We start from the raw sequence: 21,575 nt of genomic DNA on the forward strand, positions 1-21,575 counted from the left end.
GGCAACTTCCCCACTTTATCTCTCTCTAAGGTTAGATACATCTGCATAATGTTTTACTGGATATCTAACTTGAAATTACTTGGTTTTACACCTGTGCATCTAGATTGTCAAGTTGCACTCCTACTCTCTGTGCTTGGGAGACACTTTTGCACACTAAGAGGCCCATTTATGAATGAGTTTTATCATACGCAATGAGTTTTAAAACTCGTTGCGTATGATAAAACTCATTGATAAATGGGCCCCTGAAAGTGCTACTAGATTTGTGGAGAGGCATAAAAATCTATAGAAGCGCATTGTGTAAAAATGTAAATATCAAAGAAAAAGTCCACCCTCCCACATCCCAATTCCCTAGCGAAGTCTGAGATTAGTAGTATTGTACAATGGGGGTGGGGCATACTTGCCACTTGGACTTCTCTCTCTGGGATCCACTTTGGTCAAGCTCCTATTGTGCTAGGTCTCCAGTCTGGAAGTCTTCCACCTGAAACAGGAATGGAGGGGTATAGCACAGTTTGTTGCTTCCTTTACAATGGAAACTTTTTAAACTTGTGAGTTTGTTGGGGATGGTCATTTATTTGCACTACTGGGAGTTTTACAGCAATCTTTTGAAAGGTGGAAATTCAGAGCCAAATCGGAACACAAAGACAATCATCCTTAAACCTTAAGGTGCAGTCATATTTGGAAATACAGTTCTAAAACTACAATATTCTCAATTGTTTTCCAAAAAAAAACATAAACAGGAATGTTGTATTATGCTAAGGAGGTATTTTTAAAGCTCTAAAATAATCAGTGTGTAATTTTTCTTTGACATTACCAGTAGGGAAAAGTCCCTCAATGAAAATAATTCAAGCATACAAGCGTAAACAAAAATTATGCTCAAAAAGTGCATTTCCATTGATATTAAGTACTTGTCCCTGGTTTAAGATCATTGAAAAATTCTTGAGGGAAATATCACAGAATACCATATAGGCAAGTTAGGTAGAAAAATGTGATTTGGAGTTATTCTGTTACCGATCCAGGGATTAACCAACTTCCTGTCTAAAGTGGTTGTGAAATATTGTGGTCCTCTGGAGATGACATTGAGTAGTGCACTGTGCAATGTCTTTCTTGTTAACAGCGCCCTGGTCATATATTTACAGATGTCCCATCAAGCGCTATATGAATGCTGTCTGCACTGTTTTCTGAGCCTGTTCCTATATTGTTAATGACAGTTTAGGGTCCACTGATGTTAGTGCACATTGCTGCCACTAATGTGGCTGGGGTTGTGTAGTTACTCTCAGCCATGGAGTCCCATCATATTTGTGACCAAAAAATAGTCACTAAGTAATCCATTGTACAACGCAAGTAAGACACATTTGTCTACGTTATAGGCAAAAACTCTTACATTTCAATATACATGCTTATGAAGGGTTATTCTCCTAAAGGGCCTGATTCAGAGTTGAATGCAAATTGAGGGCCTCTGCAGCTGCTTTACTTGCTTGGAAATAGTTGTCCACATCTATATCTGCTACACCCTAATACATTCTTTTGGGAAAGTAGCCATCATCATTACTAACCTTGTTCTTTTACACCATCCTTGGTGTAAAAGATCACCAAGTGGGTTGCCACCCAATTACAACCACTCAGCCACAAGCGATAAGTGGCTGAGATGTGCACCACTCTATTTGCTTGGAGTTGTTCAAAGTTGTGTATGTAGGCTCTGACGCATGCGCAGTTGTTCAAAACTAAAAGGTCCGTCCGTAACTCGGACTTGCGTGCGACTCTGATTTAGGTCCAAAGAGTAAATGATGGAGATATAAAATAATACAAGAATACAAACAAACAATAAAGCTGTACCAGCCTTGTGATTTATGGGTGCTAAGAAGATTATAGTTATTTAAACTGAAGCTCCAATAACCGGAAAAATTAACTTGACAAAAGTCTGGTAGCACATTGGAATTTGTGCGCTAATCTACCTCAGGCAACTGCTGCCACAAGCAGGGGTGTAACTAAGTATTTGAAGGCTCCGGCTCCATAGCAAAAGTTTGTAAGGGCCCAGATATACCACCCAATGGTGAAAAATGTATATAAGACATGTAACTTTGACAAGGATGATGGGCCCCCCCTCAGCTCTGGGCCCCACAGCAGCTGCATCCCTTGCACCTACGGTAGTCATGCCCATGACCACAAGCCTTAGTATAACAAATAGTGCAAACCAACTGTAATGATCATGTATGTTGTATAACAGTGTATATTGTAATGTATAGCAGCATATGTATGCTTTAACTTTTTTTTTTTTTTTTCAGGACCAATGTAGAGCTCTCATATTTGATTATAACAAATAGAACTTGAATTCACCTTCTCCTGTGGTATTCATGGATTACAGCATAGAGATTGCACAGATTAATTTATAACCGGAGAAGATGATTTTCACCTGAGTGACAAGGCCTGTGGTTCTGTCATTGCTCCTGTCACTCTAGTTTTCGATCAAATTTAAGGCCGTCTTTTTAGAACATCTATTTTCCTGCTTCATGTGACATCTCTCTCAATATGCTTTTTCCATTATCAAATTTGATATGGGCTCTGCAATATAGTAGTTTTTACTTTCAAAAAGTTTCCCTCAAATGCAGCAACTTGTTTATTTTTAATACTCAATCTACATATGTTTTGTGTTTGATTCTGCTACGTATTCCTGGGTGGCTGTGAATGTCATTCTAGTGTGGAACAAGACCTTATAGCTGGGTACTTATTCGCAAACCAAGTACTGGAAAATGCTTTATGTGTGCAAAGATATCAATAGTACTATTAATGTATTCCCACATTTATGCAAATCTGCAGTGGTTTTTTATGTTTTGTTTTTTTAAACAAGGCCAGATGGAATGAGAAGGTTAATGACTTCCTTGGTAAAGATAAGTAATTCTCATTCCAGACACAGGAAAAACGACTGCTAATGATAACCCAACAATATATTTACAAGTTAAAAAGAAAATACTTCTACCCAATTACATTTTGTTTTGTGCAAATTATTTCTGATTATGTTTGAGTGAAATATAGACCTCTTACAGTTTTTCACACCTTGTATACAAGGGGCTAGGTTTACTAAGTAAGAGGTGACTTTTACAGTTCTCGCTGTGAAATTTAAATCAGAATTATTAATTAAGTGCAAAACCTGACGTGTTTTGCATTTAATGTTATTGCCGTTTTAAATTTCAGTGTCAGAACTGCTAAGAATAAATATATATATTCTAGCGGCTTAAAACTAGGAAAGTTCTCTGACCCAGTAACTCCCTCTTGTAGTGGGGTAAGGAGATTAAGGTGAATTTATGATTATGCATATTAATTTCAGTAGCTCTGTGTGTACTTTGCCTCGTGATTGCAATATATAGGGTATACCAGAATAGATGTTGCATATGTAACTGTGGAACTTTGTCTACATACAGGACCCTCTTAACTTCAGCTGCAGCTGATCCCATTGCTGAGACATTAAAATATGAGACAACCTAGAATCGGACAACTATGTAATTTGGAGCCCGAGCCAAGGTATTAATTAGTCTCATGTAGCACTGAAAATGTAAACCTATAACCCCAACTGTGAGGCTGATATTTCAACAGGGACAGAGAATTTCAGTGGAAGACAACTGTGTACTGTTAATTTAAGATAATTTTAAGGATAGTAAAAGTGATCTCTGAAGGCGTTATGTAGTCAGTCTTACTAGAGCAGTGCAGTCCTTATATGTACGTGAAGAGAGCTGGACTTTAGCAAAGAAACTGTACTAAACTGTTAAAAAATATCATCCAAAGGAGTCTCTGGAGGCTTCATAAAACTACAGTACATGGCACTATTAATTTATTTGCTTTACCTACCTGTCTGCTGCTTACATTAAATGGTGAAAATCTTTATTGTGGCACTGTGTGAGCAGACCTTGGTGTAGATTTAGAATGTCCGTGGTTTAAATGTTAAAACTATCGGTCAATGCTGCCAATGATTGATGGCTTTGAGAAACTGCTGTATAGTAAATCTACCCCTTTGTCTCCAACCCAGACTTTCCTGTGACTATGGGCCTGACTCAGAGTTGTGATATGCAAAAGGAAGCACATATATTAAATTTATAAAACTTTTGCTTGCTAGGACGTCATCGTATTACATCGGCGTGCTGAATCCATTTTCTACTATGTATCATTCTATATAGTTTTTTGTTAGGGATGCTAAGAGTTTGGCGAGGGCACAGGCCTGCCAGTCATTGCCATGACTCCAAGAGGGGTTTGCCACACCCACTTCAGAGGCATGATGCCAATTCATGGTGCACACCATCAGAATACAGTACCCGATGATCACAACAGGATGTGGTCATGCCCCCTGTAGAACTGGGGCCAACTTTCTTCACCGCGTTCCTGATTCTTGTCACTGAGTAGAATAATAGCTCATCACAGATTATGCTGCTCTCTATGGCTCAAAGTGTTATCTCATGTATGTCTGAGCAGAGCCTATGTAACATCATTCTGTAATCCCACTGTCACTAAAATATTCATAGGGTGTGATAAAGTCGGCCCCAAACACTGCCTACCTACTATAATATACTCACCTCCCTCCTAATTGATTGAAATGTTTCCATTTTTTCTGAATGCACTTCAAACCTCACTAGGGGGTAAATTTACTAAGATGGAAGTTCTTTTTAAAAAGTGATGTTGCCTATAGCAACCAATCAAATTATACTTCTCATTTATCTAGCACCTTCTAGAAGATAATACCTGGAATCTGATTGGTTGCTATGGGCAACATCACTTCTTAACAGAACTCCTATTTTAGTAAATTTACCCCTAAATGATTATACCTAGGAAAATAAAGGGTCATTAAAACTGCCATTTCTAACTTTCATATAGCTGGATTTAAAATTAATACTTTAAATGGGCAATTCTTAATACAATAATACTAATTGCTTACTCTCCCAGTTTTTTCCATATATTTTTCCAGAAGAAAGGTATAAAAAAGTCATTAAAATGACCTACAAGGAAGATGATTTTATTTAGCATCATGTATACAAAATGACATCTCATAATAGGATCTCAGATGATGTATCAGGCAGGTAAATGTAAGCACCACACTATCTATATATGACGTGGCAAATGCAGGATTTCAAGAGGGGGGTTTCCAAATACTTGATTTTAGAGTGAGTGTGACCAGTCCATGAAGAGGGCATAATTAGTACTTATCCAGTTTTAATATGCGTCATACAAAGTGTATTGTGTCATAATTCCAGCATATACAGGACCAGCGATCACAGTAAGCCATTATATGCGACAGTAGGGTCATCCTGCCTGAGCTCAATGTATTTATTTTAGATGTAGGCACCATTCCAGAGCATTGGAGCAAGTCTGGGAGCCTGGGGAGCAGCAGAAGAACCTAGCACTTCCCTGAACATATATATACATATTGGGCTCTATAGCATTGCATTTCTAACAGTGCATGTTTTTCAGATCTCCTAGTTGGTGCACAGGTTTTATTACTGTCTGATACATGTTAAAAAATTCACAGGTGGTGCTACTTATTTCATTTGTGATACTGAGAAGAACATGTAGCACTAGTAACATTCTATTATATTTACTATTTCTACTGTGGTCATGGTATGTGCTGGGGAGGGGGGTTTCCAGGCAGACGGAACCCCCCCCTGCGTTTGCCTATGCATACTAAAACAGAAGTCCAAAATCACGCACAACCCCAAACATACGCAATGCATTCGCACCGTGATGTAGGCTCAGTGTGTGGTATTTTCTCTCCATCCATGACATTGGTGTTTTTGTGTGTCAATTGGGTGGCTACCATGAGAATGCATGCCAGACATCCATTTTGTAGGAGTGTCCTGGGAGCGTGTAGCCAGACTTCTGTTCTATTTTGAGTCATGTGTATGCATCCAGCCTTGGGTAGGTGTAAAATATGATACTAATGATGATGGTTGCTCCTTGCTCACTGTCTCTCCCCTCTGTGTCACCCCCCCCCCCCCCAACTTTAGACTGTAAGCTCTCATGAGCTGGGCCCTCTTCCCTTGTATGCTTTTCCTTCCATTTTACCACCATATCCTCCCTTCTGCCTACAATGGCACCCAACCTTTGGGGTCTGCTGCCCAGCTGTTTATTTGAGCATTATGACTGCTGCTGCAGCAATGTTTATACACAATGTCCATGTTCTGTATTGTGTCATTTGAATTCCTGTTTTTGTTCACACTGTCTCTGTCTTTACACTTTGTAAGGTGCTGTGGACCCCTTGTGGCACCATATAAATAAAGGATAATTATAATAATAATGGTTGCAGCTGTGGATCGATAAACAGTGGGGGTTCAACTGTACGCATAAAGCCATGTGGATACTGGCATAATCATAAGGTAGTAGATTTAGGACGACACCTACTGGACACCTGAGAGAGAAGGCAATTCTCATCAAGTGCACTTACCTGCTGATGGGTTGGTAGGGACGTTACACAAAACAGCTCAGGAGTCCTGCCCACCCTATTAGGCAGTGAATGGGAGCACTGTGACAACGCCAGTGCTGCACCATCACACCCCTGACACTTTGTAATTGTCCCACTCCCACCTGCTAGGTGATACAGATCATGTCATTAAGACTTCACACCTTGTGTTCCCCAGTCCGGTCTCCACATCTTCCACAACTGAAGGGAGGAAAACAAGCAATTATTATATGAAAACTGTCTTCAGATTATGGGCCGTATTCAATTCTTTTCGCACCCGAGATCCTTTTTCGCATTGCCGGACTTTTCGCCGACATTGCCAGTTTTGCATTCGAAAAAGTATCGTGTGCGCTTCCGCTATTTGCTGTATTCAATTCCAAAGGAAGCGTAAATGCGTCCCGGCGAAACTCTAACAGGCAAAGTGTTGGCAGAATTGGGGAAATCAGCCTGACACCCCTCAAAAGATGCACTAACATTGGGGATCAATCAAGGTGTCCCCGATTAGCCCTACTGTAGCTATTTGGGGTACTTAAGTGCTGTCAATTGCTCCATAATAGTGGCTTTGCACAAGTGGTGAAGAATAGCATTAAGCAGGTTTTTTTTGTTAAAATAAGTAGTCCTGTCAAATTTGGGGTACTTGAAAATGGATAAAAATCGCTAGAGTCAAGTTTTAAGTGCTGCAAAACACGCACCTTCAGCAAACGCCTGCAATTAAAAAAACACCCCCCCATACTATCTGACCACCCAAAAGTCTAATTTGATAGTTTTTGCGTTTGTACCCTCACTTTGTACTTTTTTGCCCCCATTTTCAAAGTGCTTTTTTGCGGTGTCCCCCCTTTTTTTTGCACCTTTTTGACGCAGTTATCCTTTGGGGGGCTGTCCAAAGAGTGCAGAGTGGTTTCCACAACTCTGCACCCCAAAACCGCAATTCTGTACTTTTTTCCGTCAGGTATTCGTAGGTGAAACATATTCGCCTATTACATTGCATTGACTTTCCACTTACGCGATTGAATATGGCGAATAGTCTCCGCCTGGCGAAAAGCCGCAATCGGCAATATTTTTGTCGCCGATCACGGCTTTTTGCACCTAATTGAATACGGTCCTATATTGTAATAAACTTTTTGAGTAGATTTTTTGTTTTTCCCCCTAAGGCTCTTCCTTATTACTACTTTCCTGTCTGTTAAGGACATTCAATCATCCATGGACTAACCACGATGATGCTAGCAAGCTAAAGAAGCATACATACAAACAGACTAAAAATTAGAGCATTATACCAATTTATTGGCAATATAATTTTCCAGTGGCAAACTGTGTGTGTGTGTGTGTGTGTGTGTGTGTGTGTGTGTGTACATATATATATATACCTATACCTATGAGTATGTATAAGTCTGTAGTTTCATGTCTGGTGGAAGATCACCACCAGGAACTGAGAGCTGAACCTAAGTTTGCCAATGTAAACATGTGGAGTAAATTAAAAATATTTTTGCTCTGTAAATATTAGTTGTGCCTATACCAAATAAATCTGACTGCAGTGACAGTGAGAATTGAATATATTAACATTAAGGCATGTTTGCAAATATGCACACACACAAATCCATCTCTAGCCCAAGAGATCTGTAATATAATGTTAACTGCTACCTGACTGAATGACATGACTGGCAATATAACAGAAACAGACACAGCTTGTTGTGTGGAATTGTGTATATTAGAAATAAAAATTAGTGACATAAGGTTGGTCTCATTAAATGTGTGAGTACAGATCAGTTACATATAGTAATTAATAATTATACATAACATGTTCCAGTCTCTATATATTTTGTGTCTATTACTTTTGCTCTTAGGTATGTTTTGTCAAAGGCAAAAAATACTTTTTGTAACCTCCAAATTCTCCCTGTAAAATTTAAGACACAAGTAGCGACAATTTAAGACGACCTACCCTGCCAACGACTTTGGGTAGTGTCAAATTATAATCCTTCTCTACTAATGTTTTTTCCACGTGTGATAACTCTGTAAATCACTATTCTTTAGTATCCACTGTGGATCATTTATTAGCCACTTTGCAGATGGATGATTAACCCCTTTCATTGCCTGGAATGGTAATCCTTTTGGCTATATGCCTATTTCAATTGGAAAATTGTTTTTGTGTCTAAATATACACTGTTGATTTTTTTGGGTAATTGATAGTATTAACAATTTTGTATTCATTATATATAAACAGAACAGTCTAAAAAGGATATTCAATTTCCTCACTTTTTACCCTAGTTTCTTTTAGGCATTTAGTTCTAGCCCAAGTATTTATAGCAAACTACAATCAGACACTTCTCCCATGTGTAGGGATATCAAACCTGTTTATTAAATATATGTTTGTTTATTACATTCGGTGTATGATTGGGTCCAAATACCAAGGTCTGCATTTAAGCTGTATTTATTTATTGTTGTACCCTGACATTTTGCTGTCATGAGTAGGGATGGATGCTACAATTAGCTGAATGCCTTTCACATACAATAAGTGAAATGGTTTAATTGATCTGGGGAAGAAGATTAGGGAGCAAAATTATTTGTTTTAGTATTTTGGTATATTTTAATTTATTTTTTTATTGTTTTTTTATTTTTTTGAAACTCTTTATAGAAAGAGAAGTCTGATGGCTCAGTCCTGCACACTAACACTCACTGTTGGATATAGTGTTAGCTTATTTATATTTCATAGTGGTTTACAAGGTTACAATTCTTCTAAAAGCATTAATGTTTAAGGAAAACTGATCTGGACCTCACATTCTCACACCTATGTCACTATGGCATGCTCAGGTTCTTCAGCTATTTAAACTCCATGCCCAAGGAATCTGATCTAAGGATGGACAATCAGAGTGTCCATATCAATCTTTTGTTGTCTATTTTTCTAAAACTGCTAATTCGTGCATATGAAGTGGATACCCTATTTGTTCACAGAATGCTTCTCTTACAGAGCAGACAGAGCAATTATCAATCCAGATGATGTATCAAATGCCTTATTGATTGGAAAACAAGCCAATATCTGATCCAAAATATCGATATTCCCAATATATATTCACTGTCCATCCTAAAAAACCCCATCAATCAGTTCCTCCTGACTCCAGTCTGGACCCACTGACAGTCCAGGTCCAATGATGGTGCCAGCGCATTGTCAATACCACTTGCCAGACATCAACATCATCTCAGGGGAATAGGGGCACTACAATGGCTTAGAAAGACATTGAGCAGTTAAAAAGTGCTTAATTTACACAGCAGTCCCCATATTTTAACTAATTGTAGTAAACAGAAATACTATCTCCCCAAATTCTTTGGAATATATAGAAAGAGCACCTTCCCAACTACAAGATCACATTATCCTTTGACAAGAGTATACTTGCACTACTGAGTTAGAATAGGGAAGATCTAAGCCCTGTTAATACAGTGGGCTACCACTCTTATTATAATCCGCTACTAGATCAAGGAACTGCTCATTTGCTTCTGACAAGTTACATGTTGAATGTGTATATGATGTAATGCATGAACACCATACTTGCTTACAATTTAATAATGCCCTCTGTGCAAAATCAGAGGGTAAATTCAGATGGGAAGTTCTGGGAATCATGTAGTAACCTATTCTTTTAATGGAACCCCTTTTACCTCCATCCATGAGTAATGAACCACTGAAATAAAAACATGGGCCAGTAGAAAAGGTTATTTTATCCCTTTAGCCTTTTACTTACATTTGGGTCCATAATGACAAATGACTGGAAAAACATATGTATGCGGGCATTTATGGATAGCCGAGACGCGATAATGAGAATGTGCAAGGAGGAGGGGTTCTGACATCAATACTGTACAGTCAAATGGCCCTGGAATGCTTGGTAACCAAGGCAGACCTAGAAATGGTGAAGAAAAGGATCTGTGCCCTCTGACTGAAGGAGCTTGGTGAGTCTTATGGTAGTAGTTGCCTTTTTAAAGGAGGGAGAGGGTTCCAGAATCTCTCGTGGTGACGGTACTTTGGCACAGTTTCTACCAAATAGAGTCAATACAATTTCTTATAAATGGCTTAAAATTTTAATTAAAATTTAATTGCAATTGATTCAAATATTCCACACCCTAGAGAATGTCACACAGTAGAAATGTACACGTTTATATCAGAGGTTCCCAAACATGGTCCTCAAGGCTCACCAACAGTTCAGGTTTTAGAGATACTCATGATTGAGCACAGGTGACTTAATTAGTACCTCAGCCAATTTGATTTAACCACCTATGCTCAACTGTTGGGGAGCCTTGAGGACCGTATTTGGGAACCTCTTGTTTATGCAGTATATTAACATGTAGGAAGTGATATAGATAACCCACCCAGTATGAAGTGATGGAGGTAATTGATTTTCTCAGCTGGTGTTCAATTAAACTTTATTTAGTATTGTGTCATTGTAAATTTACCTTTTCTAACTGGCACTTAGTAAAAGTAGCAACAACCATGTAAGTGTAGGTTCTGGTCATTCAGCTTCATAACCCTGATTCCCTGGACAAGGAAAGTGACAGGTGAGAGAACCCATCTGTGATACAAAGGAATGGGATATGACTTAAGGTAGGTCACAGGGTTAGGAGGTTGGGAACTGTCATTAAGAGTCATTTAATAACAGGCTGCACAGCTAATTAGACCTGCTATATATTGTATCATCATGAATGTGCTGCTAGTTGTACAGAACTGTGCAAGCAAAAATATGCAAGAGAAGAACATTTCTCATAGGATGATGGAGAGTCCTGGAGGTTCCCTACCAATGCAGGATGAGTCAGAGAGGTACCGACAAGAGACTACATTTTGCTTTGAAGAACAAAATGAACAGAAATGACCTGGAACTTGCACAACTGATGGTGGAATTTGGTAATTTTCCTGAAATTATATTTAAATTACGTGATACAGTGCATACAAGTGCAATTACATCCTGAATTGCATGCAATGTGCAAATACACACATAAACCAAAGTATTAAACAATGTATTAACAAAAGTGTCTAACACATGACACTTCAAATAGTCATCCAGACTTTCACTTACTGTCAGGACTTATATCTAACATGAATCTAGGTGAAATGAGTAATATTTTGGCTGTTTCATGGATGTTTGAATAATGATGAGGGCAGTTCAGGCAAGATGGTAAGTGGTCCTTCTTGGTGATGATTTAGGAGTGCAGGATATTTACATTTGTGTTACGCCTTCACAAATGCAGTAATTGAACCTATCAGATGCACAGATGGAATACTGACCACGGCATAGAACACAAGAGCACCACTTTGCTACCTTTGCCACTCTTATCTTTTAATGTATAATACAACTAAATTCAATTTTGAAATGAATACCATGCTATAATTTGCAAGTATCAAACCATACTTTTCAGGTTGGCTTTTCATGTTCTTGGACACAGTAAACTGACAAAAACAAACAAAACGTTAATAGTGTCTTAATACAATTGTTACTAGAATTGATAATCAAAATAAAGCTACCAATGGGCCCGATTCAGAGCTGAACGCTATTCCGATGTTCACACAGTTGAGTGACTATCAGTGGTTTGCACATGCATCATTACTGCATTGCGCATGCGATGCAAATGAATTGCGATCACGCTCGCTGTGACGCAATAGATTGACAGGAAGAGATCATTTTGTGGATGGTTACGGGGAGTTCCGTTCAAAATGCAGGCGTGTCAGGCCAGTTTCCTGGCCGTTTATTAGCCAGCGTTTGTGATCGCGCCCGCAGAGAACAAAGCTCCAGCGTCTCAGTTACCACGTTCATTCTGAGTGACCATAGACTCACATCTCCCTGATGAAGGCCGCAGAGGCCGCTACGCGTCGGACCACTTGTATCCAATATATCTACTACAAAGACTCCATTGATTCTAAAAGACCTTTACTTCAGGTGCTTTATCCAACGCAGCAACGATACACCAGTGTCTCCGCTAATCTTGTGGTACACATACCCAGAAGTGACTGGCGTCACTACACCTCCGTCATCCACCACATTAAGCGTGTGAACATTTGACTGGCGAGTAACCCTACACTCCTCACCAGCGAGCTGAATCGAGTGACCGGTGGCAGCAATTGATGGCCGTAGATCACGCAATCACTGAGAGTGGGAGACCTGGCCTGTCTTGCAGCCACTGGGGAATAACTATAGGGATACCCAGGAGTGTGTAACATGGCACACACTCCCCAGCAGAGAGAGGTTACACCAAGAAACAACACACACAAAATAACCAACGCTACACTGCGGAAAGTGCCTGAAGACACAAGAGGGTAAGTAAATGGACCGGAGGACACGGGATGCTGCCCCTCCAGAGCGTTACACCCGCAATTCTATATATTTTTTTCTGGACTGCTTTATATACAGCTTTTTTCTTGTTAAAGACTACTTTTTTATTGATTCTCTATTGACATTGATGGAATAGAGAGTAACATACAGACACTGGCTACAATTAGCAGCAGAGTGTTCCTTTTTACCCATAGGAGCACTACCATAATAGCCTACCTGTATAGTAAAATAAATACATACTTCCACGGTCAGACTGGCCCGCAGGGGTACAGGGGAATCCCCCGTTGGGCCCCACAGCCTGAGGGCCCAACCCCTCCTTTAGGAATCAGGTTTAAGACTGTGAACTTGAACTATACACGTTACACTATATATATATATACATTTTTAAGGGGACCAGTCCATGCACTCTCTAATGGTTACCTAAGCCTCAGTGGAGGATGGCCACACCCCCTCTGGAGGCTTGCCACACCCCCTCTGGAGGCTGGACACACTCCTAAGCATGGGCCCCTATCACTGCATTCCCCCAGTGGGGCCTTCATGCCCAGTCCGACACTGCATACTTCTTTCATCATACTTGTGTATGATTGATTTATCTCTCAGTGTCAGCCGCTAGCTAGTATAATCACAGGAGAGTCAGCGCAGGTTCTTTTCTAAAATATTCTGGTTCACTTGAGGAGTCGATGGTTTCCGGATCTGTATACAATGCTGCCTTTGTGTACGCTGCTGAGAGCAGCTTTAAGGGCTCCAATGGGCGTCTCAATACAAATTCTGCCAGCTGACGCATTAGCATATTTTAGCAGTTGCTAAACGGCACAATTCGCACATGCGTTTGCATTAGAGAACAACTCTGAATCAGGCCCATTGTAACAAAACCCACATGGCAGAGATATCCAGCATAAGTTTCTAAGTCTCTGAGAGAATAAATATTGAGGCAATCAGCCCTATGTAACTGGAGACATAGGGCCTGATTCAGAGCCGCTCGTAAGCTCCGAGCGATATTTGCCCAACTGCGCATGCGTACGGATCGTTATACGGATGCGCGAACCAGTCAGTGCGGTCGAAATTCATGTGCTCGCAAAATAGCGAATGCCTGATAATTTGAGTGACAGAAAGAGGCGTATGTGGGTGGTAACAGGGGAAGGTGCTTGAAAACGGGGAGTGGAGATCCGATCGCAGGCGTGCTTAAAGGTCAAAACGGGCGTTTTATGGGTGTGCATAATTAAAACAGCAGTGTCATTGACCACGTCACTGGGTTATTTTATAGCCAGAACTGCTCGCAAAATTGTGGTAGCAAAAACCAACCACAAGAATAGCGAGCAGCTCATACCCTGGTCGATGTACTCGATTAATCTTATAAATAGCGGACATGACGTAGGATGCGAGCGGCCAGGGGGCGTAGTTTCCCAAAAAACGACCGCAAGTTTTGTTCGCTCGTTCAGACCTAGAGGCGTGAACAGACCGCAAAGAGCGAACAGTTCATTTGAATAGCCACCCCTATTTTCTGGACGAGCGAGCGCTAATTGCGTCCGGCTCTGAATCAGGCCCATAAGTTGGAAGTAAGAATTTGAAAGGAGATACTTTAATCATATGTAATTTGGTAGAGCTGCCCTTACTGAATCCAAGTATTGGTGACATTCAGTAGGATGTAAGCAGAGACTTCACTGTGTAAAATTCTTCATAAGTATTTTTCCTCTACCTGAAACAGAGACATAAGTGTTGCCTCTTGATCAGAACTGAAATTTTAGAACGGCGTTGTTTTACCATGTATATTACTGTATTATTTATATTGATGTATTTTTCATTCTAAACTCTCCATTTCCCATTCTTCAACTTTATAAGGCAACAAAAGTAAAAGTGATTACTGCACATTGCCTGCACCTTTTCGCAACTCAAGCCCACCAACTTCACAGATTCTCCTTCACAACCCACAGAGGTGAATGTACATTGAAGCCCTAGGATACAACATTCGCTAACAATTCTGAGAATATTGAATTGTCCCTATGAGTGGTTTTCACAAATACAACCAATGGTTTCAGTGTAAAAGACAACAACAGCAATCATCCATGCCTTGTCTCTTTTCCCAGGGCAAAGGCTTAAGGCACATATTTCATTTTAAGATTGCAAGCTAGTTATGATGTATGAGTATAGTCCACAATCCCAGACTTGCCTGAGCCTATTCAAAAATTAAAACACTGCACTTCCCTTTAGTAATCTAGTATTAATAAATACTTGCAACTAGACTATACTATTCATTATGGTATCAAGATTAGTTATAAAAACTTTATCTGCTTTATTGAAAGTGTTTGGGAGGCCTCCTAAATATATTATTTGCACCTTAAGCTTCATATATTGTCTGGTGGAACGAAAGCTATAAGGCATGGCCACAAATACTATGTACACAAAACACCTATGATCAACATGACCAGCGTCTGCAATTAAGGGATATTTAATAGAATTAAATATCTGGATATAAATCTGCATTTATGAGAAAATAATGTACTACCTCTCAGAAACTATCCAAACTCATAAACAGTGTAGCCCTGGCATGGGTTATAAAAAACTAGATCTATCTATCTATCTATCTATCTGTCTGTCTGTCTTTCTATCTAGATACAAAGACAGCGGAAAAGTTGTCTAGGGGAGATATATATGCCACAGGGTTTTAGCTTCTGTCTGGTAGACAGAAGCTGCTTAGCAGTCTTGATTGCCAAACAACCTGTGAAAGGCTGGTAAAAGGTGTGTGGGTCTTTGTAGTAAGTCTCTCACTGCTTGGGGAACAGGTCAGAGGCCTGTTGAGAGACAATATGATTACTGAAAATAAATGCTGTGTTAAATACTCCTGTTTTGTGAGTGGGATGTTAGGTACCTCCACTCTGAAAGAAGGAATCATTTTGTTTAGTTAGAGCTGGATAGGCTAGGCTTTACTTTTATTTCTCGTTCATTTTTGTGCTTCTAATAAAACTAGCTGTGGATACATATACCAAGGTCCTGGACTGGTGTACATTGCTTGGCTAACAGATACACAAGTGTAACTGTTTACCCCAGGAGGTGGCACCCTTGCCATACTATACATATATATACAGTCGAGTCACATTATTATGACCATCTACATTTGATTTTGGCAGCCCGTAGCCCATGAAGTACGTCACATGCCGTGTGAAGGCTTGGTGGGTATATAAGATGTGCGATAGCCCATCTGCACACAAATCACTCTTGCTGTCATGGGTAAGAGGGGTGCTTTATCATAGTTGAAAAAAGGGATGATTATTGGCTTTCAGGCCAAGAGTGGCAGTATTTATGAAACAACGCAGTTTGTGAACTGTTCGTATGCTGCTGTGGTGAAGGTGTATCATGACTGGACAAATGGCACCATTGTGAATAACCGATGTGAAAACTGTGGAGGGCCAAACCGACATGCTACAGTGGAGCACCTCATCGTCAAAATTAATCTGGGGGCCACCAGATGTGTGTCTAAAACTACAGTTCAGCGAACCCTGCTGCATATGGGGCTCCAAAGCAAATGGATGGTCACTGGTGGAAAAGGCTTAAATTTTCACGCCTGCATCGGAACTGGACCTCTGCTGATTGGCGAAGGGTTGTCTTCTCCAAAGAGTCACATTTTCTGCCTCATCAAATGGATGGACGTAGGTGTTTCAGGCAAGAACAGCAGAAACCAGACACGCTGCAACCATTGCTGGAAGAACACAAGCTGGTGGTTGCAGCATTATGGTCTGAGGAATGTTTTCCTTGCATTCTCTGGACCCGCTCATCCATGTGGAATGCACCCTCAACCGATTTGGTTATGAATCCATCCTTGCAGAGCATGTACACCCATACATGCTCATTGTCTTCCCTGAGGCAGATGGGATCTTCCAGCAAGACAATGCGACATGTCACACAATAGAAATGTCCAACGGGATGGACAAGCAAGACCAAAACTTCGAAATAATTCCCTGGCCTCCAAATTCCGCATACTTAAACCCACTTGAGCATCTGTGTGTCCACCTCTATCATGTTCCTTTATTGATACTCCACCACACACCCTCCAGCAGCTGTGGGGTGCACTGCAGTCAGCATTGCTCCAGACACATATGCCAACCTACCAGCAACTTACTGAGTCACTCCCAGCCCATCTAGCTGCTCTTTGTGCTGCACATGGCGGTTACCCTGGCTATTACCTGATTGCCTGAGTGGAACAGTCAGTGTGAAGGAAGAGTAGATGATAGCACCATGAAGATGGTCTACCTATGCATAGGTAGCTACAAAGGCAGCTGGGAGCCTGCTGCTTGGGGCAAAGGCAACTGTACCTGCTGTTGGGTGCATAGATAGCTGCATGAGATGCTGGGGGCATATGTAGCTCAGGGCCGTAAGTAAGGTGGTGCTGCCAGTGCCACTGCACAGAGAAAGAAGCCTTCTGGGTGGAACCAGCCTTACTCACCTGCCTTTTTCGCTGCTCCATCTATTGCTGGGCACCTGCTGTGAAGCGTGTTATGCTAGCAGTGCACCAGGCTCCTCCTTCTTCTTTCTGCCTCCCAGCTCCTCCCACATCTTTGACATTTCACACAGTGCTGCGGTGAGACTGGCTGCACTGCTCACTTGTCCATTGGGGCCAATGTGTTTTATTTTTTCCTGTCTGGGGCCAATGTGCTTGTTTTTTTTTCTTTTGGTGGCCAATGTGTTTGTCTTTTCCTATCAGGGCCAATTTGTTTGTTTTTTCCTGTGGGGGCCAATGTGTTTTTTTTTTTTTCTTGTTCATTGATTTTTGCCTGTGCATACATCCCATTGGTGTTCATACTGAGTCGTAGTACAGATTTAGATGCACACAAGAAGAAGTGTATTAGAAATGTCTTGTCACTGCTCTGGGGGTCACTGCTCTGGGGGTCACTACAATGGGGCATAATGTGAACTGGTCGTGAGGGGAAGCACTAGTCTACCTACCTAGAATTAAAGAACTTTACACACATGAAGGGTCTTATTACCTTGCTTATTGAACCACCCTCGTAGTATAGGGCTAGCACAAATACACACTAATAGTGATGACAGTTATTTAGGACAATGTATGTATAAGACTTTGCAGTCAAATAGATGTGTGCAGCTCAACATATGGGCACATATCCATTTTTAGTTCCGTGCCTGCAATGTAAGTGTAATTGTGGTTTATTTGTGTTAAACTCAAAATTAGGTGTCTTACATTAGTTTAAAGGTCACGTTTTCCAGGTCACCCAGCAGGTGCACAGGTGTATTCATCATTTACTGACACATTTTAAAAGATCCAAAGGTGGAGCTTATTATTTTACTTGCATATCTGTGAGGAGACCTGCAAAACATGCAGTGTGTGGGGTCCTGAGGACTGAGTTTGAGAACCTGTGGTTTAAAGTATTATGGGCCTGATTCAGACCCGGACGCAAGTGGCCGTTCGCTCGTTTGGCGTACGAGTGTAAAAATGTAAAATCAAGCGCTCGCTCGTATGTTCGCTCGCAGTTAATCTTCCGCCCCATAGTCTCCCAACACCTCCTCTAGCTAGCGAATGTTCTAAATAGCGACCGTCCGTCTCCTCTTTGGTTGCAGTGAACGCTTGCACAAGTCAATTCCGGAAGTGGCCCTGTCAGTTTTCGATTGCCTGCTATTTCATTCAGCAAACATACTTGAATTGATTAATGGCAATCACTATATTAATTACCTTAATTGGTATTCACATGTTTGCAATCCTTTTTTTTTTTTTTCAATGTCAATAAACATGTTAGTGTGTGTCATTGATTCCGCAGAATACGTACGGTTGGACCAAGGGGATGGTTGTTAAAAATTAAAAGTTTGTTTGCTACTGTTGTTTTGCGTTTTTTTATATGCATATTTTTCATCTTTTTTATTAATATTTAAATTAGCTTACGCATGTCACTGCATCAAGCCTATCATAACTCACATTAAATTTGTGAGGGTGTAGGTCACATGACTCATACAATAACCAATAGAATGCTTTCTGTTATTTAACAAAGTACATTAGCCAATCAAAATTTTTCTAGGACCTTTATTAAAAGTGTTTGGTGTAAAAAAAAATCATTGCCATCATGAGAGCCGCAGCTTTTTGCCGTAGAGAACTCCTGGTCCTCACTGATGTGATGGACCGGAGATTAACGAACTCCACGGGCCCCATCACTAACCTCCACAAGCGGCTTGCCTACGCGGAGGTGCGGCACCGCCAGCGTAGGATTGGATCCCGCCGAAATATCGGACAGTTGGAAAGGCGGTGGTCCGATCTCCGGCGCCGATCCCCACGCCTGTTGGACAATTTGCGTCAGCAAATCATGGAAAGTGTTTTTTTAAATAATATTTAAAATGTAAGCATACCTGCGTGTGCATGTTTCCCGTATAGCCCTGTTTCTTTATTTTGGACATACCTGCATGTGCATGTTTCCCATATAGCCCTGTTTCTTTATTTTGGACATACCTGCGTGTGCATGTTTCCCGTATAGCCCTGTATTTTTTTTTTTTTTCGGTGTGTAAATTTTGGATTCAAAATTTAAAATATGTAATAATATAAATTTTTCAACATCATTTAGGGGCTGAGCGCAGACTACGACGTCTCCAACGTCACCGATGTTGGGCTCGTCCTCTCTCCCCCACTCCCACCCAAACATCCTCTCCCCACTCTTCCCCAAATTCCCCTTCCACCCCAGACCTTGCAGACCGTGAGGCCCCTCCCTCTCCTCACATTCCCATCCCTCCAACTTCACCCTCCCCTCCACCCCCCCCTCTCTTTTCCTCACCCTCCCCTCCACCCCCCCCTCTCTTTTCCTCACCCTCAAAGTCTTCCCAAATCACCCCTCCACCCTCCGTGCAGCACTGGCCCACCTCTGAGGAGGATGATTTCGGGGCACCTGGTCCAGGCAGCATTAGGCCCGGTATGTTTCCCTTTTAAACTATGGTTGCTTTTACATTTTTTGGTTTTTGGGTGATGTTGTCCTTTTGCCTGTGCAGTTCAAAATTGTAAAGTATTTCTAATGTTTTGGATATATATCTTTGTGAAACAATGTCTAGGATGTTTTCCCCTTACACATATGACACATGTCCAAACACTCATACTTGTGTCTTTCTTGTTTACGGTAACAACAAATGTAGTATTTTTGTGTAGTTGTAACTCTTTTATGTTATTTTGTCCAAATAATTTTTGTCTTTGTTTTTCCACAATCTTTTCGTTTGGCATTCATTTTGTTTGGTTGTTTTTTAGTGTCACCTTTTTTTGTATAGTCTGTTTTTTTAGTTGTTTTCTCACATACAAATTAAGGTGTCATTTTAGTAATCTGCATATTTTTTTGAACCACAGAGGACCAGAGGCGTTTTGAAGACATTTATGCAGGATTGCAGATTATGAGGGGCCATGTAGTTGGGCTGCTTGTGGCGTTGGATCACATTTTGGCGCGCCTGCGCCACAAATTTTTTTTTTTACACCTCCAAAAATGTTGAAAGAAATAAATTATATTTTGGTTTATTAAAAGTCTCATTCCTTGTGTGTCAATTTTAGATTGGTGAACCTTACATAAGTCTACTATTTGTCCATATTTTTTAAAGAAATGTAAATGTGTTTGTCGAAAGCTCAAGTAAGTATGTAAGCTTGCACATTAAACACATAACAATACCAATAGGTTTGGAGAAGTAACCTCAAAATGTGAAGATTGTTTGGTGTGGGTAATGTTACATTGAAAGCTACCTGCTTAGGCCTACAATTGCAAACATACGGATTCACCATAATACCTTTGGTGTTTGTTTTTAGCAACAAAGCAGGGTACTAAACTTTTCCAAATATGAAATTACAGTATTAGGCATTAAGCAACTTTGCATTTTTAGAAACAGGTTACACTTGGTTGTAATTTACGATGGAAATGGTTGGTTAACGTAAAATAAAATTTTAATGCACACAAATAACACAAAGTGAATACACACAATAATTTAAAAAAACCAAACCACACACACAAGTTAAAAATTACACCCAAAACTCCCAAAAAACACAATCAGGAACTGTTTGAAGACGTAGCATGCCAACATGAATCCACAAATGAGGAGAAGAAATCATTGTTCCTGAAGTTATATCCAACATGTCCACATAAAGTCATTTGTGTTGATCAGGTAGTAGGCATGGTTTTTTATGGTCATTTTAGGGATTAAAAAGAAAGAAAAAAAAACTGTTAAAACTGAACTTTAAAATATTACATGTCTACATTGTGGCATTTTTAAACATTATGAGGAAATAATTACCTAAAATATCTGGCCACAACTTCATCGCGTATGGCCCCCCCACATACTGACCTCCGACCAACCTCGGGGGGGCCATCCTCAGGCAAGGCATCCTATGGCTGCATTGGGACACCACTCCTTATGGCGATGTTGTGAAATATCCCACACAGGACCACAATTTTTGAAACCATAGCCGGCAAATACATGAGGTCGCCACCAGAGCGGTGGAGGTATCTGAATTGGCCTTTTAAAAGGCTGATACAGCACTCCACCACCTGCCTGGTGGCTGTAAATGCAGAATTATACTGACTTTGTGGCCCTTGTGTGGGAACCAAATAAGGAGTGAGCAGCAAGGGTAACCACGGTCTCCTGTGAAAAAATTAAAACAAACATCAGGACCATTGTGTAACAAGCTTTGCATTGGTTTCAACAGAAGGTGTCAACTTACCCAGAAGCCACGCATCACCAGCTTGTAGGTTGCTTAATTTGTGCCAAATCCCTGATTGCCAGATGACAAAGGAATCATGTGCACTGCCGTGGAATTTGGCATTCAGGGACAGGATCTGGAGGGAGGCATCACATACCACCATTACATTCAGTGAATGAAA

General features: G+C 40.6%; 1 long non-coding RNA gene across 3 annotated transcripts in view; it reads left to right on the plus strand.

Moving 5' to 3' along the window:
• LOC148524263 (uncharacterized) overlaps positions 1–21,575 on the plus strand; it is a 45,844-nt gene that overhangs the window by 11,803 nt on the left and 12,466 nt on the right. The window contains exons 4-5 of one of the 3 annotated variants that reach the window (XR_015878359.1): positions 3,417–3,516; positions 4,019–6,274. This is a non-coding gene — a long non-coding RNA (uncharacterized LOC148524263). Of the gene's footprint in view, positions 1–3,416; positions 6,275–21,575 lie in introns of those variants that run through there. The other 2 variants (XR_015878360.1, XR_015878358.1) reach the window with 2 other exon arrangements.

This window comes from Taudactylus pleione, unplaced genomic scaffold, assembly GCF_031769625.1.
Source record: "Taudactylus pleione unplaced genomic scaffold, aTauple2 ptg000117l, whole genome shotgun sequence".
Lineage (NCBI taxonomy): Eukaryota > Metazoa > Chordata > Amphibia > Anura > Myobatrachidae > Taudactylus > Taudactylus pleione.